Below are 27146 nucleotides of genomic sequence, written 5' to 3'. Positions count from 1 at the left end.
TGTAGTTTTTGATTTGCATGTCTCTAAATAATTAGTGATGTTGAGCAACTTTTCATGTGCTTTTTGGCTATTTGTCCATTTTCTTTGGAGAAAGGTCTGCTTAGATCTTCTGACCATTTTTAATTGAGTATATATATATATATGTGTGTGTGTGCATGTATAAATATATATATACACACACACTATATATATACACACACACACACACATATATATATATATATATACACACACACACACATATATATATATATATATAAAGCTCCATGAGATGTATCCCTTGTCAGTCACTTTGCAAAAAAATTTTTTTCCCATTCTGTGGGTTGTCTTTTTGTTTTGTTAATGGGTTCCTTTTATGTGCAAAAGCTTTTAAGTTTAATTAGGTCCCATTTGCTTATTTTTGTTCTCATTACTCCATGTGGTAGATCCAAAAAGATATTGCTGCAACTTATGTCAAAGGTTGTTCTATGTTTCCCTCTAAGAATTTTATAGTGTTGTCTTACATGTACATCTTTAATTCACTTTGTATTTACTTTTGTGTATGTTGTTAGAGTGTGTTCCAATTTCATTCTTTTACATGTAGCTGTCCAGCTTTCCCAGCACCACTTATTGAAGAGATTGTCTTTTCACCATTGTATATTTCACCTAGTTTAGTTGACCATAGGTCTGTGTGTTTATTTCTGGGCTTCCTATCCTGTTCCATTGATCTGTACCATACTGTCTTATTAGCTGTAGCTTTGCAGTGTAATTTAAAGTCAGGGAGCCTGATTCCTCCATCTCCATTTTTTTTTCTCAAGATTGCTTTGGCTTTTCAAGGTCTTTGTATTTCCATGAAAATTTAAAAATTTTTTTGTTCTAGTTATATGAAAAAAGCCTTCAGTAATTTGCTAGGGATTGTACTGAATCTGTAGATTGCCTTAGGTTTTTTAGTCATTTCAATGATCCAAGGACATGGTTTGTCTTTCCATTTCTTTCAACATCTTCAACTTTTTTCAACAGCATCTTAGTTTTCAGAGTACAGGTCTTTTGCTTCCTTAGGTAGGTTTATTCCTGGACATTTTATTCTTTTTGACTTGGTGGCAAATGGGATTGTTTCCTTAATTTCTCTTTCTGATCTTTCCTTGTTAGTGTATAGGAATGCAGATTTCTGTGTATTAATTTTGTATCTTGAAACTTTACCAAATTCATTGATAAGCTTTAGTAGTCTTCTGGTAGCATCTTTAGGGTTTCCTATGTATAGTATTGTGCCATCTGCAAATAGTGACAATTCTACTTCTTTTCCAATTTTGTATTGCTTTTCCTTTGTAGCCAGGACTTCCAAAACTATGTTGAAGAAAAGGGGTGAGAGTGGACATCTTCGTCTTGCTCCTGATCTTAGTGGAAACGCTTTTAGCTTTTCACCACTGAGAATATTAACTATGGGTTTGCCTGATATATGGCCTTTATTTTGTTGAGGTAGGTTCCCTCTATGTCCACTTTCTGGAGAGTTTTTATAATAAATGGGTGTTGAATTTGTTTTTTCAGCATCTATTGAACTGACCGTATTGTTTTTATTCTTCAGTTTTCTGACATGGTGTATAACATTGATTTGTGTATATTGAAAAATCCTTGCATCCTTGGGATAAATCCCACTTGATCATGGCATATAATCCTTTTAATGTACTGTTGGACTTCATTTGTTAACATTTGAGGATTCTTGCATCTATGGTCATCAGTGATAAAGGTGTGCACTTTTTTTGGTTTTTGGTGGAATCTTTGGTTTTGCTATCAGGGTGATGGTGGCCTCATAGAATGTGCTTGAGAATATTGCTTCCTCTGCAATTTTTTTGGAAGAGTTTCAGAAGGATAGGTTTCAATGCTTCTCTAAATGTTTGATAGAATTCGCCTATGTAGCCATCAAGTCCTGGGCTTCTGTTTTTTTGGAGGTTTTTTAAACTCACTTTTTCAATTTCAGTATTTCTAACAGGCCTATTCAAATGTTTTGTTTCTTCCTGGTTCAGTCTTAGAAGGGTATGTCTTTCTAAGAATTTGTCAATTTCTTCTAGGTTGTCCATTTTACAGGCATATATTTTCATGAGTAGTCTCTTACGATCCTTTTTTATTTGTGCTATTAGTTGTAATTCTTTTTCATTTCTAATTTTATTGATTTGACTCCTTTCCTTTTCTTTATGAGTATGGCTAAAGGTTGATCAATTTTATCTTTACAAAGAACCAGCTTTAACTTTCACTGATCTTTTCTATTGTTTTCTTAATCTTTATCTCATTTACTTCTGCTTTGATCTTCATGATTTCTTTCCTTCTGCTAACTTTGGATTTTGTTTGTTCTTCTTTCTCTAGTTGCTGTAGGTGTAAAGTTAGGTTGTTTATTTGGGATTTATCTTATTTCCTGAAGTGAGATTGTATTGCTATAAACTTCCCTTTCAGAACTGCTTTTGCTACATCCCATAAGTTTTGGATCCTCATATCTTTGTTGTCATTTGTCTTTAGGTATTTGATTTCCTCTTTGATTTCTTCACATTGGTTGTTTAGTAACATATTGTTTAGCCTCCATGTTTTTTTTCTTGTTGTTGATTTCTAGACTCATGGTATGGTAGTTAGAAAAAATGCTTAATATGATTTCAATTTTTTAAAGTTTACTGATGTTACTTTTGGCCCTAGTTGTTATCTATCCTGGAGAATGTTAGGTGTGCACTTAAGAATCTGTATTCTACTGCTTTTTTATGTTCTATAAATATCAAGTATATCTGATCTAATATATCACTTAAGGCCTATGTTTATTGATTTTCTGTTTGGATGATCTGTCCATAGATGTAAGTGGGTGTAAAAGTCCCCCAATATTACTGTATTACTGTTGGTTTCTCCTTTTATGGCTGTAGCAGTTGCCCTTCCATCATGTGGAAGGAGCACATATCTTTTACATGAAAAATGGACAAAAAAACCAAACTGATCAGGAAAACATTGCTCAAACTCTTGTTGCTAGAAAAAACTTTTTCCTACAGAAGTCCAGCCAAGCCAGGAGCTCTAAAATCTGAGCTTCTCTAGTTTCATGGTTAGTCTGTCTCTATTGCCCTGCCTTTGTTCCTCCTCCCCACATACACTTTCAATCCATGTACCGTTGAAGTTAGCCTAGCACTGCAAAGGCACTGGAAGGAGACTAAGCATATTAATCTTCAATTTGTTAGAATATATATAGAAATATTCCAGTTCAGATATACTTATTTTAATTTATTGTCCATAGCTTATAATTGTTAGCTCTGAAAAGAACATAAAGTGGACTATGAAAAAAGGAGGCTTTAAGTTCTAATGTCATTCAACACTCAACATACTAACTTTCTAAAACAAGTAACTTACCTGAGTTTTTTTTTTTTTTTTTTTTTTTTTAGTAAAGGAAAAATGAAAAACTGGGTGAAGAAAACAATAAGAAACCAAGCATATTTAATGGGAAAAAAAATCTATGATATAAACCCTCTGAGACATGTTACAAAGAGAGCAAAGGAAACATGTTACCAATGACACAGTAGCTTATCTAATAAAATAGAATCAGAAACAGCAAAGGAGAATAGTTATTGATGAAATCTATATTCTCACTTCAAACACTGAGGAAAATGACAAAGAGATTAAAATGATAAGACTAAGATAATAGGTACAAAGAGACTGATGATCCAACAGAAATATCCTAAAATGGAGAATACATCAATGGAAATCTTAAAAATGAATTCAGAGAAATGACACAGCAAAATTTCCCTGAAATGAAAAGTCGCATAAGTAGATTAAACATGCCAATTATGCCAAAATGAATTAAAAGATAAAAATCAACATTGAATTATATACTAGATGTTAAAAAGGTCAAATATTTTAAAAGTATACTTTAGGTAGAGAAAAAGTCACTCATAAAGGCAAAATCAGGCTAGACTCAGACTCAGTCACAAAACCAGATATAGTACAGCAAAGTTTTGAGAGTTATGAGGAAATATTGTTACCAAGAAAATTATGTTCACCCTAATTCATTCAAATATAAGAACAAAAGGAATATATTCTCAAATATGATGAAACTCAAAGAAGACAGCATTATGAGCCCTTTTGGAAAAATTGCTTATTGAAATTTAGTTAAGAGAAAGTCAAAATACACAATTCAAATATACAATTCAGAAATGGAGAAGCCATTTAGAAGGAGTGGTGGTATTTCTTCACATAAATATAGAACAAAGATTTTGAAACATGGAGAACTTAAGATACAGACCACAAATATAAGTGCTAAAAACTCCAACTAGGTACAAATAATTCTTTAAAAAAGTTGTAGGGAGGGAGAAATTGGAGGGAAAGTTATAGTTATAATAACCTCATCTTTCCGAGTGGGGAGTTAATAACAACAATTATTAAATATAAATATAGACTGGTTATCATAAAGAATAATGCATTATTAGAAAACAGAAGATTTTAAGAAGAAATGATTTCAACCCACTAGAGAAAAACTAGAGAAGAAGTTGCATAAGTAGATTAAACATGCCCACTAGAGAAAAACTCTGAAAATGTCTGTTTTCTCTCCCGAACCTGACATTATCAGTCCTTTCCTCCTACTACCCCACAGGAACTGCTTTTGCTAACATCACTAGTGAACTCTGTTGTTATCCTACCCAAAGGCCATCTCTCAGCCTGCATTTTATTTGCCCTATCTCTAGCATTTGACCCTTGGATTACATACTTCTGGCAAAACTTTCTTTACATAAGCTATCAGAGTGGTATCTGCTGATTTTTCTTTGACCTCATGGCCTATAACTTCTTAACATTTTAATGACTCTTTCTCACTGTAGCAGCCATAAAGTTTATAGTGTTCCTAGATTATGTCCTTGAAAAACTTCTCTGTCTACATTGACTTCTTTGGGAATCATATGTAATTTCCTCAACACACATAATAAATTAACGCTAATATAGTGTCAATTTTACAAAGTTTGCATCCAGCCAAAACCTGTCTGAATTCTAGACTCAGATATTCAACCATTTCCTTGACATCTAAATTTGAATATCTAATAGACATCTCAAAATTAACATGTCAAAAGTGGACTCCCAATAGCACCCCATTCCCCTTTTCTCATGATATTGCTCATCCAGTCTTCCCCATATTAGTAACTGGCAACATTATCTTTTTCATTGGCTCCTCTCTCTATCTCATCTGCAATTACTCATCAAATCCTGTTTGCTCTACATTTAAAAGATAACCATCTCTACTGCAGTTTGTACAAACCACTATTGCCTGTCACCGTATCATTCCAGTGGATTTCTTACTGGCCTCTCTGCTTTTACCTCTGTTCCTATAATCTACTATAAGTAGAACATAGACAAAGAACCTATTAAAAATTAAATCATTTTGTTTTCCTTTTTTGCTCAAAACCAACATATATTCCTACTGGTCTCATAGTAAAATGTAATAAGAAAATAATAATACAGCTCTCATTTTTTTTTAGCCAATGTGAATCTGACCTTGTCATTGTAGTTAATAAATTTTGGTCATTTGGAATAAAGGGAAGGCCTCATTGAAATCAAGACTGAAGAATACTAAACCACTATAATAGAAAAATATGTAATGAATAACAAGACAAGAATGTAATGATTTGCTGGTTGTTTCTAACCATACTGAATCTTTTACAGACAATGATTTATAAATTTGAAGTAAAAAATCTTGGCTCAAAATCTAACCAGGAGGCGAGGGGTTTCTCCAAGTTTGTGTAAGAATTAATTGTAGCCACTGCATTTAATCTACATTTCAACTCAATTATAATATCAGCTATATTCACAGCTTTGAGCAGATTCATATATGAAAAAGGCTTGTAAAGAGACAGAGGAATCAGAGCATCTCTTTGCAACAGAAAAAAAATTCCTTTTCTATTTTATGAGATCTTAATACCTTCTTTGAAGATATGTGATGATGCATCTAAGTCACTTTCCTGGCAAAGAGAAGCACTTTTAATTCATTACTTCCAAACAACGTCAAGGGTTCTAGAATCAGAAACCAGTTTTCCTCAAAGGAATATTATAAATTTAAGCCCCCCAAAAGCAAAAACTCAAATCTCAAGATTTCTATCACTTTATATAATTATCACTTTTTTGTGGTGGGAAACTTTCAAGTATATATTACTGTTAACTAAAGTCATCATGTTATACATTAGACTCTTAGACATTATTCATCTTATAACTGCAAGTTATATCCTATAACCATCGTCTCCCCATTTTCCCCATCCCCCAGCTCTTGGCAACTACAGTTCTACTGTTTCTATGAGTTTGGATTTTTAGATTCCACATATAAAAGAGATGATACAATATTTTTCTTTCTCTGATTTAACTTACAATAACCTCAAGGTCCATACATGTTGTCACAGATGACAAGATTTCCTTTGTTTTATAGTTCGATAACATACTCTGTATACGTGTGTGTATCACATGTACACACATTCTCTTTATGCATTCATCCATCAGTAGTCAACTTAGGCTATTTCCATGTCTTGGCTATTATGAATGATACTGCAATGAACATGGGGGTATAGATCTCTCTTTGAGAGAGTGCTTTCTTTCTTCACATCCATAGGAAGATGTGGGATTGCTGGATCATGTGGTAGTTCTATTTGTAATTTCTTGAGAGATCTCCAAATTGTTCTCCATAATAGGTACACCAATTTACATTCCTACCAACAGTGTACCAGGTTTCAATTATTTTCATATCCTTGTCAGCAATATTACCTCTTGATTTGTTAATAGCCGTTCAAATAAATGTGAGGTGATATGTCACTGTGGTTTTTGACTTGCAATTCTGTGATGATTAGTGATGCTGAACATTATTTCATATGCCTATATAGGTCATCTGAGTGTCTTTGGAGAAATGTCTCTTCAGTTCTGCTGTCCATTTTTTCAGATTTTTTGGTTTTTGCTATTGAGTTCTTTACATACTCAACTTTCCTCTCTCCTTCTGTTCTTTCTGTGACATCTGAGGCTGAGCTCAGCCCTAAATGTAAAAGATAATGTTTTAAAATAATGTTTTAGAAGAAAACAAAGATTATCTGCAGGCCTGAGGTATGCAAAGAATTCTTAAAGCACAAAAAACTATGAGCATATAAGAACTCATAAATATGACCTCATCAAAATTAATAAATTGTTTATCAAAATAAACCAATGATTATGCCATATAATAGATTCTATATAAACAGACTCACAGACAGAGAACAGACTTGTGGTTGCCAAGGGGGTGGGGGGAGGGAGTGGAATGGACTGGGAGTTTGGGGTTGGTAGATGCAAACTATTATATTTAGAATGGATAAGCAATGAAGTCCTACTGTATAGCACAGGGAACTATAGCCAGTCTCTATACTGGCTGTGTCCATCATCAATGGACCATTTTGGAAGATAATATAAAAAAGGGAATATATATATCTATGATTGGATCCCTTTGCTGTACAGCAGAAATTGGCTCAACACTGTAAATCAACTATACTTTAAAAATAAATCATTAAGAAATGATTAAGCCATAGATTTAGAGAAAACATTCCCAACTCCTATGTCTGACAAACCAACCCATATGCAGAATATATTTAAACAAACTTAAAACTTCATAAATTTAGGACCATTTGAACAGGTAAAATTAGCTGTGTTGACTTACAGTTAAGTGTAAATTGAATTTGGATAACTGTAGTAGACTTCATAAATAGCCTTCAGTCTTAAATTATCCTTTGCAATATGACTTTAGAACCTTTCCCATTGAGAGGGGCTTGTACTATGACTTCCATTGGCCAATAAAATGTAGGGTAATTATGATGTGCCATTTCTAAGCTCATGCACCAGGGAACCTTGCATGGTTCTTCTCTTATGTAATTTTGGCTAGTTTCCATGAAAATGAGCTCAAGCACACCTGCTGGAAATTAAGAGACCACAAGAAGAAATGATCCTTCTCACTTTAGGCCCTCCTAGACCAGCCCAACTTCACCCACTCAGCAGCTGACTACAAATGCAAGCATGAGTTCAGCAAAGATCAAAAAACAAAAAAACAAAAACCTACCCATCAGAGCCCAGCACAAATTGTTTACTCACAGAATTATAAGCCAAACAAATGATTGTTTTAAACCATCTTTTATAAAGCTAGCTCTTTACTTGTTAAAGATCTATTCATATATTCTGCTATTCTTCTTTATTTTTTTTTATTTTTTTTTCTTTTCCCACTGTACAGCAAGGGGGTCAGGTTATCCTTAGATGTATACATTGCAGTTACAGTTTTTTCCCCCATGTGTTAGAATTCACCAGGGAAGCCATCTAGGTCTGGACTTTATGGGAGCAATCCCTCTTTATTGTGTTGGATTTGTCCCCCTACTGTATTTCCAGCAGTTAAAGCAGAATTTAGCAATAAAATGCTCTCAGAACAGTCTCCCAGCAGGAAATGGGTGACACATACAATATGAGATAATTCAAGGAATGTTTAATGAAGGACAAACTCAATAGATATGATGAGGTAGCAGGGATCATAAGGGATATTTTAGGTCTACATTTAGGTTCTAAGTTCTAGCAGCACTAATACTCGTATAACACTGATATTCAATGGATTGAGGGAATAGCGATTACTAGAATCTGGAAGAAGAGAGGAGGTATGCAGTCCTTTTAAGGGAAACACTCAGCCCAAAGAAACCAAACAGAAAGGGAGGCTCAATTGAACTTTCCTCCTTCCTGCTTTTCTGTCATGTCTAAGTTTGAGCTTAGTTGGAAACCAAAGGGTAGGGAAACTCATTCACATGGTTAAATAGATGATCCTCTTGGGGCAAAGAACATGGCACAAAAAGGGTATATAAAGATATGGGAAAGCAAAATGATACTATAGCTGGTACAGCACTCAAGAAAATACTTTTTAATTATATATTTTAATAAATTGATTAATGGATGGATGTTGCTCTATAAACTACTGCAGTCACTCTGAAGGCAATTTAGAAGCATTCATTGGAATTTAAAATATTTGATTTCATGTTTCAGAATCTAAAAACGTATAGTACAAATGCACCAAAAGGTAAGTTCTGGCACAGTCCTGAAGAGACAGCTTTGGGTGCCATCTGGGATTAATGTAAACTTTAAGGAAAATCTTTACATTTATCTACAACTTTTTCTTAAAAATTGAAAGGATGTTTTGTACACATATTGTTTGGATAATTAAAATAATTTTAATTTTAGAGAAACAATTACAATAATTGTACTAGAGACAAGATGAATTAATTCTTGCCATTAATCACTCCATCCATGTGGCTTTTCAGTTCCTGGCTTCCAAAGGAAAATTAACAGTATAAAAGATTACATAGTATTGTCTAATGAAATAGACCAGTTAAAATATTTCTACTAAGCTCCTCCCAGTATTCAATACTATGCTTCTATAAAATTTTTTGTATGAACTTCCCAGTAAATGACAGAAATAACATTCAGGTTACTATCTTATCAGAAGTATGAAAAAATGCAGAAGCATTCTTCATGAAATTTTCTTTCACCAAGTAGTTAAAATGATAGACATTACTATTTGACATCTCAGTGAAGTAATTAATGTAATCCAGATACACTATATTCAAGTAATATAATCTGAATAAAGATACTGTATTTTCATTATTTTTATACAATATGATTTATTAAGGTATGATAGGAACATAAACCTCACCTTTTTTATTAAACATTCTCACCAAAAACAATGGTAGTCCAAAAATAAAACTCACACTAAGAGGTAGTAGATGCTGTTTTTCAATTGTTCATCTTTCATGTATGGGTAGAAAAAGTAATTGATAAACTAACACATGGGCAACAAGATATGATTTAAAACAAAATGAGATTTTTCATTTTTTTAAATGTATCCACCTCTTCTCACCTTTGCAGTTCACGTTTAAGCAATCCTTAATAGAATGCATTTCTGATATCTATAGCAGAGATAATGTTTTACAATCATTATGCATATTTTAGAATAGCAACATAACCAAACTACTTTTGGCATACCATACAAAGGCAATTATATTTTGATGGTCTTCAAGGGTTTTATTACTGAAAGCACCAGATGGAATTGTTGTTGTACTTAGAACATTACTGAAGCATGATTTTTTTGTAAAGGGTTGTATTTAATCTGCTTACAAATATGAAAAACACAAGTCTGAAAAACACAAATAGCAGAATATAAAAATGAGGTTCTCCCCCTTAAATAAAAAACATTAAGATTATGAATAAATAAGCTACAACTTTTGGATTTCTTACAAAAATGTAACTTCTCATATCCATAATTTTTGATTATATTATTTTGATAATAGAATATTCTAAGTGCTAGTTTATCTTCCATGTCTACAAACATTTGCAAAAATATCAAAGTTTAATACATTAAACCTTTTAAAATTTTTCAGGTGCAACAGCCCACCCTCACCCCCGGTAAATGATCTTAGAAAGTGGCAAATCTACATTCATACTGCCTCTCTATACCCCCTGTATATTGCCTCAGATGGCAAGGAATGTATGTGTATCCTATCTGGTTTTTTTTTTTTTTTTAAATAGAACTTATGAATAAAGTCAAGTCTGAAAGAATTTTTAAAAGTAAACATCGTAGAAAGTTTGTCGACTAAGTCAAATAAGCCATTATTTTAAATAGTCACATAGAGAAATAAACAAAAGTATAAATCAATTCGATAACTCACTATTGGAATTTCTAAAGATATAATGAAAGGACCAGAGTCTTTGCTGAGTCCTGATCTGGCATTGCCAAGAATGGAAAGATAAGAACATGGCCTGAATCCAAGATGTCAAATTCGACTGCATGGTGTCAGAAATCTACCCTGGGTCTGGTTAAACTGATAAGAGAGGGAAACCTAGATGATCTTCATCAGTGCAGTACGAGGAGGGCTGACTAGATTGATAGGGGCATTCAGTCAGGATGCGCTATTAAAATTTTTTTTTAAATCAAGGTAAGAGAGTAGGTGGAGTAACAATTGTCCACTTGACTGGAAAAACAATTGTCCCAAGTCAGAGGCACTGAGAATGTGATGGGTTGAATGCTTTAGTACAGTAGGATTTTACTCCAAGGAGACTTAGAAGTAATCATGAGTCATCCATTAGTAATTACCTGCAGTTTCTTTAAAAATCCCTTTACAGATCACACCATGTCTTTATTCCAGACAAATAAAAAATGAATATTAACTGCATTATTGATGCTTGAGTCACTTCTGGAGGATGAGGTAAAAAATCTCAGCATCAGGAGGTTTTAACAGAATCTTGACAATTTCAAATCTTAGGCTAGTGCCCAGGAGAACAGGAGTTTTTGCATGGCAATTGTTCTCCCATTCTAAAGGCAGATTTCCTTTAGGATTATTTTCCTTATAGAAAATACATTATTTACACTTTCTTAACATATGAACTCATTCCAAATAGCTTTATAATGTTGCATATCTTCCCCAACTTGACACAAGAATCACTTCTTTGTCCCTAAGTAGATGTTACAGTCTCTCATCGTTTAGGAAATATGATACTCTTTATCATCTCCTTGCCATAGGAAGGAGATGGCTTATATTCCCCATTGTTTTGTTTTAAATGAATCAGTCAGTGTACCTGACATCACCTAAGATAGTTGTTATCCAGATATTACAAAGGACAGTGGATCACTAACTGGCCCAAGATCAAAGAGAAGGAAGGAATTTGTACCCATATCTGATTCCAAAGGTTTTTCTTTTCTAATAAATGACAATTTTCAAATAAAACATTGAATTTAGTACTTCAAGCTAAAAATAATGTTTTACTAGATTGAATAGTGTCCCATAAAAATCCACATCTACCCAGAATCTCAGGATGTGACCTTATTTGGAAATAGAGCCTTTGAAAATATAGCTAAAATGAGGTTATATGGGTCAGAGTCAGCCCTAAATGCAAAGCTTTATATCCTTATTATAAGGTCATGCGAAGGCACAGAGATACATACACATAGCACAGAGGGAAGAAGGCCATGTGAAAACAGAGGCAGAAATTGATGCAGCTATAATCCAAGGCATGCCAGAGATTCCCAACAACCCCCAGAAACTAGGAAGCAACAAGGAAGAATTCTTTCCTGGAATTTCAAAGGAAGCATGGCCTGGCTAGTACCTTGATTGCAGACTTCTAGAATGTAAGAGAATAAATTTGTTATCTTAAGCCACCAAGTTTGTGGTATTTTATAGGCAGCTTTAGGAAATTAATACAAAGCCCAGTTAACAGAGAAGGTATGACTTGCCTATCACAGTGCTGCTAGAAATAAAAGTTCTGTTAATAACTTAGAGGCTTTATGATCTAGTTATTTCCTCAAAATCATAATTAAAATTATTGATTACCAATCATAGTACTTATTGTTTTTTGTTGTCTATTGCCTCATTTGACTACCAGATTCCTCCTGTATAGCCAAACCCAAGCATTCAACCCAACACATTCTCAGTGCTCAAACATTTATTGGAGAAATGATTTAATGAAAGGTTGGCAGAATTTATCACTGAAACTCTCCGAGTATATGTACGGAAAAGCTGACTAGTTCAAAGTCTTAATAAAATTTTTGGCAAAACATTCTAAGCAAATATGGGACTTATGTCACTGACTTTTCCTTTTACATAATATGAAAAACATAAAGATGATGAAATGGCTAAATAACTAAACTCCATCATTTTTACTCACAGCTACTGCCACTTGAAAGAATACTAGCCAAAGTGGCAGACAAAGTAAGAATGGAATATACGGTTTAAGAAAAATTAACTTTCAGATTGCCCCATCTCAGTAAAAGAGAAATATTACTGGCAATAAATGCACACAGGAGTCATGCCTTTGGCATCTTCAAAATCTTAGTAACAACAAAAGATGGAAAATTAAAGCTATTCAATCCAAGTTGATACATTTCTCCATAATATTTAAACTTTAAACAAATGCAAAAACAAACAAAAAAATATCATTCTTTGCAATTATGAAGCTTCTCTCATCCAAGGAGCTACCTGGGAAGATGTGAACTGGCTTCTAGAAGAGAAGTTGATTTCAAGAATAAAGGAAAAGAGCTCTAGACAGGACCAAGATACAAGAGGTCTCCATTGCCCTTAGTTCGGTAGTTATTTCCACAACCACAGCTTTAGATATATCTGTATGCTGGGTTTTTGTTTGTTTTCTTGCCTTTTACATTTATGTTTACATTATCTCTTTAAACACTGTGTCTTTCACAGCATGTGTTTTCTATAGTCAGTAAAACTCTTCTCAGCAGGCAACTCACCATCTTTAAAACAGGGAGAAGAGATCGGCTAAATCTACTCCTACGCTTTTTCTTAGTTTTAGCCTTCTGTAAAAAAAGAATCCTCTCTTCCATTCATAGATTGAACTTATGCAGTAGCCGTCAGCTCTTCACCCCCCCACAATTTATCACTTTTAATCAATCTTGAACAAAAAGATCCTATGTCATAACTGGACAGATGATTTAAATTTTCTTCTCATTAGCCCTCTTGTTTCCATAGCTGCTCTTAACCCTAGGAGCAGAGTGTTAGGAGTCACTGAGTGTGGCTGACATCACGTTTTGTGGGTGTTCAGAGCATCCTTGATGCTAACAATGCAGGACAAGATAGATCTGTCCTTGTACACAGTACTGATCTTCAGAGACAGATTATTTTTTTTTTTTTTTTTTTTTTTTTTTTTTTTTTTTTTTTGTCTTTTGTCTTTTTTTGTCTTTTGTTGTTGTTGTTGTTGTTGCTGCTATTTCTTGGGCCGCTCCCGCGGCATATGGAGGTTCCCAGGCTAGGGGTTGAATCGGAGCTGTAGCCACCAGCCTACGCCAGAGGCACAGCAACGCAGGATCCGAGCCGTGTCTGCAACCTACATCACAGCTCACGGCAACGCCGGATCGTTAACCCACTGAGCAAGGGCAGGGACCGAACCCGCAACCTCATGGTTCCTAGTCGGATTCGTTAACCACTGCGCCACGACAGGAACTCCAGATTATTTCCTTTTGTTTTCCAAAGTGCTAAAAAACACAATCTTCTTTTTTAACACCAAGCTGTAGAAAAAATAAGTTGTCTGCAGTTGAACATTAATAAACACTCTACTTATATTTTATTGAACTTGATTAGATTATCTCAAAAGTCTCAGTGTTTTTGACAATTTAAATAAGAAAATACAAAGTGGGTAAAATGTTTCATCTGCTTTGACATATTATACAGGTATTCCATAATTGAAATAAAGCAATGTATACAGACATTGCAATCAGTGATATTCTTGTGTAGAGAGCATATTAAAATAGCAACTGAAATCCGCATAGCAATGTATTTAAATAGAATACTCGGAATTCCCTTTGTGGCTCAGCGGGTTGTCAACCAGACTGGTATCCATGAGAATTCAGATTTGATCCCTGGCCTCAATCAGTGGGTTAAGGATGTCATGTTGCCATAAGCTGTGGTATAGGTCACAGATATGGCTTGGATCCAGCACTGATGTGGCGCAGACCAGCAGCTACAGCTCTGATTTGACCCCTAGCCTGGGAAATTCCATACGCTTCAGGTGCAGCCCTAAAATGCAAAATAAAAACAAATAAAAATAACCCAGAGGACAACTCAGCTTCTACATCTTGTACCACTTATGAAAATGTAACCTGGCAGCAGGATCAAGATCATGGAAGAGTAAGACATGGTGCTCACCTTCTCCCACAAACATTAAAAAAAAAAAATCTACATGTAGGATTGGCACAGAATAGCTACTGAACACTGGCAGAAGACCTTAAACCCCCAAAGAGGGCAAGAAACATTCCATATAACTGGGTAGAAAAGGAAAAAACAAAGAGAGAAGAGAAGAAAAAGGGAATCAGGACAGGACATGCCCTCCTGAGAGGGAACTGTGAAAGAGGAAAAGAACCCACACCCTGGGAGGCCACAGCCCCAGAGGGAGAACCTCAAAGCCTCAGAGAAAAGCCCAGAAGTTGGACTAAGTAGGGCAAAGCAGAAAGAGAGCCACACAGACCATTGGTACCACCACCCTCAGACACCACAGCCTGAGGCACTCAGGCTGGCGCTGGGCACTGAGACTCAGGCTTTGGAGGTCAGTTCCCGAGAGAGGACTAGGGTAGGCTATGTGGAGACAGCCTGAGGAGCTAAGGAGTAGTATGCCACAGCCGAGGGAGCACAGGAGGAGACTTGGGTCTCCAGGAGAAGCAAGGTGCCATTGTTGGGGAGGGCAAGAGGAGGAGGGACAGGACCACCATAGGAACATCCCTCTTGAGCATGCATGTGCTCTTAGGCAACAGAGCACCTCTTGCATGGGCTATGGGTGGCAGTCCCTTGGATGGCAGGGTACCTCTTGCTAGGGCAATGGGGGAAAACTGCCTTAGGCATCTCAGACGCCAAAGGTGGGCATTGCCTGCCACCACTAGGGGTCCATGAAGGCACTACCTTTGGCCCCAGGTACCTCTTGGCTCACCATGGAGGAAGGCACTACAACCGAGTGCCACCAGTTGCAGTCGCTCCCCTGGGAAAGCACATGCCCTGTTGTTGCTGCTGCCAAAGGTTCTGGGAATTGCCTGCACACCCCTGAGGGTCACTGCCACTTCCCAGGGCCTGCAACCAGGAACAGCCTGCACCACCTCCCTGTGAGTCCTCACCACTGTCAAGGGTCTAGCAAGCAGATACTGGCTACTAGCCCTGTCCATTGCCTCCATCTTCCTGGAAGCAAGCACAGGCCTTACACTGTCACATCCCATATCAAGGGGTTAAGAGCCTACACATACTGAGGAAAGAGACAGAAAGCATCGAAACCAAAAGCAGCCCCCCTCATCACCCCCCCATACACACACAATAAGCCCTCACAAACTACCCAGGGGCTCTCTTGCATATAAATAGCCCTCCAAGACTACAGAAGTTGTCTTCCCTAAGCTCACAGAATAAGAAAAATATAAGCAAAATGAAGATGCTTGGGAACCATTCCCAGTTATAAGAACAAAATTAACCTGAAGGAGCAAACAGTGAAACAGACCTCTGAAGCCAAACAGACACCAAGTTCAAAGAGGGGATAGTGAAAATTCTGAAGGAATTAAGAGTAAATATGAAGGAATTAAGAGTGGATAAGAGCAGTAAATCAGATTACTTTAGAAAGGAACTAGAAAATAAGGAGGAGCCAAGAAAAATTAGAAAATTCATTTGCAGAGATGCAAGCCGAGTTAAAGGCACTAAAGAGCAGAATGAATCATGCAAGGAACACATCAGTGACTTGGAAGAAAGAATAATGGAAATCACCCAATCAGGACAGTGGACAGAAAACCAAATGGAAAACAAACAAAAGCAATATGAGAGATCTATGGGATAATATAAAGTGGGCCAATCTGTGCATAATAGGTATTCCAGGAGGAGAAGAAAAAGAAAAGGGGATTGGAAATATATTTAGAGAAATTATGGTTGAAAACTTTACAAATCTAAAGGAAACAGGCTCACACCAAGACATATTATAATAAAAAGGTCAAAAGTTAACAAAAGGATTCTTAAGGCATAAAAAGAAAAACAGAGTTAATTAAAAGGGAACTCCCATAAGGCTATCAGCTGATTTCTCTACAGAAACACTAAAGGCCAGAAGAGAGTGGCAAGATATATTCAAAGTTCTAAAAGGGAAAAAATTTCAGCCTAGAATATTCTACCCAGCAATAATGTCATTTAAAATAGAAGGAAAAATGAAGAATTTCTCCAACAAACAAAAATTTTAAAAGCACAGCAGTACTAAACCCATTCAAAAAGAAAACTGAAAGTGTTTCTCTAAATAAAAAAGAGCTAAGAAGAAATATATTGGAGGAGATTGCAGCTGGAAAATAATCACTTAAAATAATCCAGTATAAAGATTTAAAAGGAAAAAAAAAATCCTATTGTAAAAGCAGTGACAATGACAAGGAACAGCAAAAGGAGAAATAAGATGTTTAAAAAAAAAAAGACATCAAAAATCAAAATGTGGGGAAGGGAAGCAAGAAAATCTAGATTCTATTTTTTAGAATGTGTTTGAACCTATATGACTCTCAGGGCAGATAGGGGTTAAATTACTTGAAAAACAGGGCAACGAGCAAATCAAACCAAAAATATGCTCATAAGAACTAAAAAGAAGAGGACACAAGAATAAAAGGAAATCATCCAACCAAAAAAAAAATAGGAGGAACAAAGAAGAAACATAGAATCAATTGGAAAACAAGTTTTAAAATGGCAATAAATACATTATTTATCAGTAATTACTTTAAATGTCAATGGGCTGAATGCTCCAATCAAAAGACATAGAGTGGCAGACTGGATAAGAAAAAGCCTACAATATTTTGCCCACAAGGGACTCACCTTAAGGCAAAGGACACACATAAATTGAAAGTGAGGTGATGGAAAAATATATTTCATATGAATGGAAAATAGGAAAGCAGGAGTTACAATACCCATATCAAACAAAACAGACTTAAAAACAAAGGCCATAAAGAAAGACAAAGGATACTATTTAATGATAAATGGATTAAAGAAGAGGATATTACATTTGTCAACATATATGCCCCAATACATGAGCACCCAAATACCATACGACAAATCCTAACAGACATAAAAGGAGAAATTGATGGGAATACGATAATAGTAGGAGATTTTAGCACCACGCTCACATCAATGGACAGATCCTCTAGACAGAAAATCAGCAAAGCAACAGCGTCTAAATGACACAATGGAACAGGTGCACTTAACTGATATTTCCAGGACATTATTTCCCCCAAAAAATCACAATACATATCCTTTTCAAGTACACATGGAACATTCTCAAGGACTGACCATATACTGGGGCACAAAATATACCTCAAAATTTAAGGGTTTAAAAATTATTTCAAGTATCTTCTCTGATCGCATGGCATAAAACTAGAAATCAACCATGGGAAAAGAAATGAGAAAAAATGATTACATGGAGACTAAACAACATGCTACTTAAAAAAAAAAAAAAAACAACAAAGAGTCAATGAGGAAATCCAAAAGGAAATTAAAAATACCTTGAGACTAATGAAAATGAAAACACAACCATTCAAAATCTATGGAATGATGCAAAAGCAGTAGAGGTAAGTTCATAGTGATACAGGCTTCCCTCAAAAAAGAAAAATCTCAAATTTATAACCTAACCTACCACCTAAAACAATTAGAAAAGAGGAACAAACAAAGCCTAAAGTCAGCAGGAGGAAGGAAATCATAAAAATCAGAGAGGAAATCAATAAAATAGATTTAAAAAACAGGAGTTCCTGTCATGATGCAGCAGAAACGAATCCGACCAGGAACAATGAGGTTGTGGGTTCAATCCCTGGCCTTGCTCAGAGGGTTAAGGATCTGGCATTGCCGTGAGCTGTGGTGCAGGTCGCAGACGTGGCTTGGATCTGGCATTGCTGTTGCTGTGGCGTAGGCCAGCAGCTATAGCTCCACCTGGACCCCTAGCCTGGGAACCTCCATATGTCATGGGTGCGGCCCTAAAAAAGCAAAAAAAATCAATAAAACCAAGAGCTGGTTATTTGAAAGGGTAAACAAAATTGACAAACCGCTGGCCACACTCACGAAGAAGAGAGAGCAAACCTAAATAAAATAAGAAATGAAAAAAGAGAACTCTCGATGGATACCACATAAATATGAAACACCATAAGATAACACTACAATTATATGCCAATAAATTTGATAACCTAAAAGAAATGGACAACTTTTTAAAGACATACAGCGCATCAAAACTGAATCAAGAAGAAATAGATCATTTAAACAGACCCACCACTAGAAATTAAATGGAATAAGCAATAAAAATACCCCCTACAAACAAAAGACCAGGACCAGATGGCTTCACAGGCAGATTCTACCAAACATACAAAGAACTTATAGCCATCCTTCTTAAACTTCTCCAAAAGACTGAAGAAGAAACACTCCCAAAGACATACTATGAAGCCACCATCACCATAATACCAAAACCAGACAGATACTACCAAAAAAGAAAATGATAGGCTAATATCTTTGATGAATATGGATGCAAAAATTCTCAAAGTTTTAGCCAGCAAAATCCCAACAACGCATAAAAAGGATCATACACAATTCACAAGGATGTTTCACCATATGCAAACCAATCGACAACATAAACCACATTAACAAAAGTCAAAACCCACATGATCAGATCATCTTGATTGATGCAAAAAAATATGACAAAATCCAACATCCATTTATGTTAAAAACTCTTACCAATGTGGGTATAGAGGGACTATATCTTAACAAAATAAAAAGTCATTTATGACAAACACACAGCCCGTGTAATGCTCCATGGAGAAGCACTGAAAGCCTTCCTGCTAAAATCTGGAAAAAGACAAGGATGCCCACTCTCACCACTTTCATTCAACATAGTATTGGAAGTCCTAGCCACAGTAATCAGACAAACAAAAGAAATAAAATGTATCCAAAACTGGAAGAGAAGAGGTAAAATTATCACTGTACGCAGACAACATGATACAGAAAACCCTAAGGACTCCACACAAACACTCCTCAAACTGATCAACAAATTCAGCAAAGTAGCTGGTTATAAGATTAACATTCAGAAATCAGTTGCTTTTCTGTATACTAATAATGAAATATTAGAAGAGTAATATAAAAATACAATACTTTTTAAAATTACACCCCCAAAAATTAAATGCCTAGGAATAAACCTGGCCAAGGAGGTGAAAGAATTATATGCTTAGAACTATAAAATATTAATAAAGGAAATTAAGTAGAATTCAAAGAAATGGAAAGATATCCCATGCTCCTGGATTGGAAGAACATCATTAAAATGGCCATACTACCCAAAACAATTTACAGATTTAATACAATCCCTATCAAATTATCCATGGCATTTTTCACAGAACTAGAACACAAAAATTTATATGGAACCACAAAAGACCCAGAATTGCCAAAACGTTCCTAACAAAAAATTTAAAAAAATAGCAGGAGGCATAACTTTCCCAGACTTTAAGACAAAACTACAAAGCTACAGTAATCAAGAGCGCATAGTACAAAAACAGAAATATACACCAATGGAACAGAATAGAGACCCCAGAAATAAACCCAGACACCTATGATCAATTAATCTTCAATAAAGGAGGCAAGAATATAAAATGGAAAATACAGTTTCTTCAGCAAGTGGTGTAGTCAAAACTGGACAGCTGCATGTAAATCAATGAAACTAGACACCCTTACACCATGCACAAAAACACTTAACAGGGCTTAAAGACTTAAACATAAAACCAGACACCATAAAATTCCTAGAAGCGAACATAGGCAAAGTATTCTCTGACATCAACTGTACAAATGTTTTCATAGGTCAGTCACCCAAGACAAGAGAAATAAAAACAAAAATAAACCAATAGAAACTCATCAAACTTACAAGCTTTTGCACTGCAAAGGAAACCATAAAAAGAAGACAACCTACAGAATGGGAGAAAATAGTTGCTTACGATGCAACTGACAAGGGCTTAATCTCCAAAATATACAAACTACTCATATAACTCTAGACCAAAAAGAAAAAAAATTGAAAAGTTAGCAGAAGCCCTAAATAGACATTTCTACAAAGAAGACATACAGATGGCTAACAGACACATGAAAAAATGTTCAACATCACTAATTATTAGAGAAATGCAAATCAAAACACTAATTATTAGAGAAATGCAAATCAAAACTACAATTAGGTACCATCTCACACTGGTCAGAATAGCTATCATTAATAAGGCTGCAAAAAAAAAAAAAAATGCTGGAGAGGGTGTAGAAAAAAGGGAACCCTCCTGCACTGTTTGTTTGGAATGTAAATTGGTATAACTACTTTTGGAAAACAATATGGAGGTCCCTCAGAAAACTAAATGAGAAACTGCCATTGATCCAGCAATCCCACTCCTGGGCAAATAACCAAACGCATCTTTCTTTCAAAAAAGATACATGTATCCCTATGTTCATTGCAGCACTATTCATAATACCCAAGACACGAAAACAACCTAAATATACATCGACAGATGAGGAATTAAGAAGATGTCATATATATACCCAACGGAATATTACTCAGCCATTATAAAGAACAAGATAATGCCATCTGCAGCAACATGGATGGAACTAGAGATTCTCATACTAAGTAATGTGATGTGAGTCAGAAAGAGAAAGACAAATACTATATCACTTATATGTGGAACGCAGTATGTGTCACAAATGAACCTATCTACAGAACAGAAACAGACTCACAGACATGGAGAGCAGACTTGTGTTCACCAAGTGTGAAGAGGAGGTGGAGGGAGTGGAATGGACTGGGAGTTTGGGGTTAATAGAAGCAAACTTAATTTAAAACGGATAGACAATGAGGTACTGCTGTATAGCACAGGGAACTATGTCCAATCACTTGTGATGGAACATGATGAAAGATAACCAGAAAGAGAATGTTTAATAGATGTATAAATGGTTTACTTTGCTGTACAGCAGAAATTGACAGAACAATGTAAATCTAATAAAAATTTTAAAAAAAGAAAATGTAACCCTAGGCAATTTAACTTCTTTGAGACTCAAACTCTTATATGAAAACTCTGAATAAGAAGCTATGCCCTATCAAACTTTATTAACTCATAACTATGTTGTTAGCATTAAATAGGATGTTAATGACATGAAATAAATGCATACTTAAATATAGATATTTCACAATTAAAAATTTTTGGAGTTCCTTGGTGGCCCAGTGCTTAAGGATTCAGTGTTGTCACTGCTGTGACTTGGGTTTGATCTCCGGCCCCGGAATTTTCACATGCCATCAGCAAAATAATTTTTAAAAATAAAGCACATATTTAAAAAACTGACTAGTATTCCCAACATGTCAAAAATAATGATCTTCTCCATACTTCTCCATCCCTTAGTCTCACTTCCCAATAGTCAGCAATTAGCAATGCTCTCATTCCTTCTGCCATTAATCTCCATATTTCAAAGTAATATGCTTATATAATTATTCCCATATTTATAAATTTCATAGAATATTGATATTCTGTTACGAGTCACTTTTTTTTTTTCCCCTCTTATGGCCAAACTCGCGACATATGAAGTTTCCAGGCCAGAGATTGAATACAAGCCACAGAAGTGGCAATGCCATATCCTTTAACCCACTGCACTGGGCCATGGATTGAACCTGAACCTTCACAGCAACCCAAGCTGCTGCAGATTCTTCACTCACTGTATTACAGTGGGAACTTTTGGGTCCTCTGTTCTACCCTAGATTTTAAACCCCAAACTTACCCTATTCAAACCATCAAAATTGAAATTTTGGATGGTTTCAGTACTATTGACTATATAATGTACTAGGATTAAGTTTCCAGTCATAAAATTTTGTTTATCGACTTCTGTAACTAATTTTTATATGCTCTAATATATCTGTAAAAGCATAATTATTCCAAATGCCCAAGTACCTCAGATTCCTTTTTTACCCCTTGGATAACCCCCTTCCTTAACTGTCTTCCTACTCTAACTTCTTTTGGTCAATATTAGGAATCCCTTCCACGGTTCACCCTGGGGAATATCTTGTTTCATGAATGCCATCTCCTTTATGTATTTTCCTTAACATATTTTCCAGTCTCTTCTAAAAGAGGGGTTCCAGCAGACATACTGTTTTCTGATTCCCTGCATACTTAAAAAATGTTACGTTGCATCCTGTTGCTTGAGGGAACTTGGCCAACTATAGCTCTCTCTCTCTCCTTACTGTATGGTCTCTCTCCTCAGAGGCTGTAAGCAACATTCAGCTATTGAGCATGACAGTTTTTTTGTTTTGTTTTGTTTTACCTTTTATTCTGTTCTACTGTACAGCATGGTGACCCAGTTACACATGTATGTATACATTCTTTTTTCTCACATTATCATGCTCCATCATAAGTGACTAGACATGGTTCCCAGTGCTACACAGCAGGATCTCATTGCTAATCCATTCCAAAGGCAGTAGTCTGCAGACTAGCACTACAGTCTTGATTCAGCTGATAAGTATGCCCAAAGGCATGGACCATAGTGCCTTCCAGCATAAACCCTGTCCTTGCAGTGATACAGATAGGTGGCAGAAAAAGCACTGTAAATCTGCTAACATTGAAAAATGTTATACTCACCAGCCTCCATGCAGTGAAGGTAAAAATAGAGGTTTACAATACCCAGAAGTTCCCAAAAGCACAGACTAGAATTCTTCAGAAACAAATCATTCTTTCTGCCCCAGGTTTTGACATTATCAAACTTTCTATCCAATGTCTCACCTAGGGTAGGGCCTCAGATCTTACTCCTCCCCCCAAATCAGCCTGCTCACTTATAATGTCGTAACATACTGAATAGGCTAGGGTTTTAGGCTGTTTTTCATGCCTCTACAGTCATTTCTCATCATGCTGTGTATCTCTTTAAAAACTCTGCAGAGAAGGAGAACATCCTTCTCTTAATATATTATAGATGACAGCTCATATTAAATGGAATCTTTTTTTTCCCCTACTGTCAGTACTTTGGGTACAATTTTTTAATGCAAATAATTTTCCCCCTTCAGATTGTTAGCATACCTCTAAAATGCTGTGTGAAGTTGAAATTGCTTAGTACATTTTATTGTTGATTTTACTCCAATTTCTTGTCCATGGTTTAAAAATGAAATACCTTCAGGGATTTGAAGTCATTATTCCACTGACTTCTAGGACCCAGTATTGCTATTCCACTCCAATTCCTAGTTCAAATGTTTACTTGCTATATCAGTGTGGACTTCACTGAAGAGCAAGCAATAGTAAGCTGATCTTTTTTTAGAGGGCATCCAGAAACTTCAAGGTAAAAGGGTAAAATAAACCATTCAGATTTAGAAATATCTTTGCAAGCAGACCTTGGGTTTCAATTACTTCTATTTTTGCTAACTTAACCTTTAATATTTTATAAGTATACTAAAAAATAAAATTTATAAACCAAACACATGTAGACAGCAAAAGTGTCGCTTTAGTAGCCAAAGGATTCTGCATTTTCTAACTTAAATAGAAATATATATATGTATACACACATACACACACATATATATATATGACTGGGTCATTTTGCTGTACAGCAGAAATCAACATTGTAAACCAATTATACTTCAATTTAAAAATTAAAGGAAAAATGTGATTCCTTAGAATAAAACTAACCTTTTATCATTAAAACATAAAATACCAATAAGTCTGGCTAAATTAAATATGAATCAAATCTGTTTATTGGCCTGTTTTCCTGCTTCTTGGTAACTGCCTCTGCTTATCACTTATTTCCTTTTCCATGAATCCAACTCAAAGATACCTATGAGACTAAAACTATTTTAAACAATTGAGGAAAACGGTTAATTGTAAAAGAGAACTAAATATGAATATATAAAATTCAAAATTAAAAAATACATAAAAGTACATATCCAAAATCTTATATATTGACCATCTAAACAGTCTTAATTCACCAAACAACTGGTCAGATTTTAACCTCATTTTCAACACATTCTCACTGAGTAAGAGTGAGGGTAAGAAATTTCCAAGTTCCTGCCCTTTCTGATCCATTGATTTGATCTATGACCTTTCTGTCTTGACACTGTTGAACCCCAATTTTACAATCTATAAAACCATTCCTTCTAGATTTACTATTCGACAAAATATTCTGGTCTTCATATACTTTAGAAAAAAATGATGCAACCAACCTGCCTCTTTACAGTATGCAGTTCAAAATGATGCATGCCTTCTATATTACTTATGTCACTCGATGATCTAAAATTTATTATACTTCAGTTATTTTTATGTATCTTATATAACTAAAATATTGCATTAGTGGTGACTGCAAAAGAATCTTCAACCTAAATTTAAATAATTTAAAGTAGAATTGGAAAACTACCGAAAACATCGTGAAATATATAATACCCAACATTCCTACAATAAATTTTTTTCTCCTCTTGGGAAAAAAGGTTTTATGCTAATAGCAGTGAAGAAAAAGATACTATCTAGAATTCTCATCACAAAATACAACTCTCATGGACGCCTTCCATAGACTGATATACTTCTGCCTTTGATATTCTCTTTGCAGTTATGAGCATTTTTAGTTCTCAAATACATGTATTATAAAGCAAAGAAACTGAAAGGAAAGTTTAGGGATAATGAAGATTGGGCTTTTCCTCCCAAGATGCACAGAGTAAATATTTTGTATAAATTTGGTGCAAAATATTTCAAAGTTGAGATGTGCTATCCTCTCAACACTAGTCTATTCATGCCTTTGGATGATCTGTGCAAGCATTGTAATGGAGACACTTAGCACCTTCCCAAACTTTATTTGTCCTTCTACAATCCTAATTATTATTACATGAATGTAGCAATATCACAAGAGGATTTAAAAATTATTTAATTCATAATTCAGGATTGTCATGAGATCAGTGTAATTGAATATTTAAATATTAGACAGTAGCTTCACAATGAAAAAGCACTTTCAATTTTGTTAAAAAGTGGAAACTTCAACATTTCCCTTGTTTTAATCATCGATATTTTTTCCCTTGAATGTTAAGTCAGTATAACTAGCTAGGTAGGACTGTTAAATTAAGAACGCAGAAAATAAGCACATATGCCCCCAGTATAACCACCATTCTACTTCAAGCATATTTTTGAGAAAGGCTTCCTCACTAACCATAGAAATAGGATTAAGATAGTCGTGTGAAGTAAGGAAATTTGTTCAGCCTAAGTATCTGGAATCCTTGCCCCCGTCCCTAAGGAAACTAACAGTACCTCCTGATTCTTAAAATATTTATAGGCCATTTATTAAGAACCACAAAATTTCAGTAGGTAGATTGAAAATAAAAAGATATTAATGTTCAATACCTATGCATAATTTAGCAAGAATAAACTTGATTTCATAAAATAGACATTAACTAGGATATTAATTCTATATTAATTTTATAGTTAAATAATACATTTGTATACAGTTTATCTATGCTAATACAAATACAACATAATTCGTATAAATGAAATACAACTGAGTCAAACAACTGAAATACAATATAGATAGCTAATACAATATATTTAGTAAAAGAAATTTAGGGAGCAAAGCTTTCCATTGATGGAAGTATCTCTGAGTTTAAAAATCTAAAATCATTTTCCTAAAGGGTTCCTCCTAAAGTATCTAATTGTAATTCTGTGACCCTAAGCGATAACATACCTGTATGAAATCAATTTTTATTTAAATATGACCCAAATTTGAGTCTTAAGTATACAGGTACAGTACCCCTAGAATCTATATAATTATTTGTTTGAAGGGTTATCAAGAGGAATAACTATTTCTCTAAAATATAGACATTTTAGGCTGACTTTTCAAAAAGCAATGCTTTAGATTCTCAGAGATATTCTGCAGATTTCATGACTTAGATTGAGGGTTAAAAATATTTAGATACAAATGTTATACTACAATAAGAAAACTGTGAACAATGTTAAGATTTCATCACAATTTATTGATCCAAGATTCATAGCTCTTGATTAAATGGTCAGGAATGTCCGTCAGTTAACCAGATGACTCACACATCAGGTTACTGATTTACTTTTATGTTCAGTGTTTTGATGTTGTTTCAAGAGTAAAGAAAAGACGGTTCCTGGTAAATGAAATCCTAATTTGTAATTGTAAAATTGTGCGATTCAGGGCTGAGTTATCACTTTGCTTCATTTGACCAAGCAATTAAGACACATATTTTAATTGTGCTGGATACTTGCCCTCTTGCCATAACATAATGTCCTCAATGCTGCCTACATGGTTTTATCATCCTAATTATCAACAGCCTCAGCAAAGAGGCTAACCATTTATCATCTCCATATTTCACTTATGTTCTGACTTTTTGTGTACCCCCACCACATTTGAGACACTTCTGATAGAGGGATTTTTCCAGGCATCTCTCTATAAGCAACAGGACCATCTTAGGCCCTGATGTCTTTGCATGATGTATCTTAACAAGTACCAGAGAGAATAAATTGTCTAGGGTTTGCATGTACAGCTACTATATAACATTACGATAACATAAGGCTAGGCAGATCCCAGCTTTATATGATGTATGCCTAGCAATCAAGATTTTTAGAATTGACTTCAGTCTACATTAGCTCCAGGTTGCGATTCCCCTGTCAATTGCATAAGATGGCA

At 35.0% G+C, this 27146-nt stretch overlaps 1 long non-coding RNA gene across 12 annotated transcripts in view; it reads right to left on the bottom strand.

Moving 5' to 3' along the window:
* The window catches only part of LOC110257537 (uncharacterized), a 158948-nt gene that overhangs the window by 102812 nt on the left and 28990 nt on the right, over positions 1-27146 (bottom strand). Inside the window, exons 3-6 of one of the 12 annotated variants that reach the window (XR_014834433.1) lie at positions 11954-12129; positions 9997-10147; positions 7646-7897; positions 3407-6994 (exon numbers count right to left, since the gene is read on the bottom strand). The exons of 5 other annotated variants lie outside the window; for them this stretch is intronic. This is a non-coding gene — a long non-coding RNA (uncharacterized LOC110257537). Of the gene's footprint in view, positions 1-3406; positions 6995-7645; positions 7898-9871; positions 10148-11953; positions 12130-13945; positions 14027-27146 lie in introns of those variants that run through there. 6 more of the 12 variants (XR_014834422.1, XR_014834425.1, XR_014834421.1 and 3 more) reach the window with 6 other exon arrangements.

This window comes from Sus scrofa, chromosome 18, assembly GCF_054392235.1.
Source record: "Sus scrofa isolate SSC_HxYL_T2T_F1_AM1 chromosome 18, Sscrofa_HxYL_maternal_Yorkshire_Landrace_v2.0, whole genome shotgun sequence".
Lineage (NCBI taxonomy): Eukaryota > Metazoa > Chordata > Mammalia > Artiodactyla > Suidae > Sus > Sus scrofa.
Note: the sequence above shows the minus strand (reverse complement) of the source record. Positions and strands in the feature narration are given on the sequence as shown.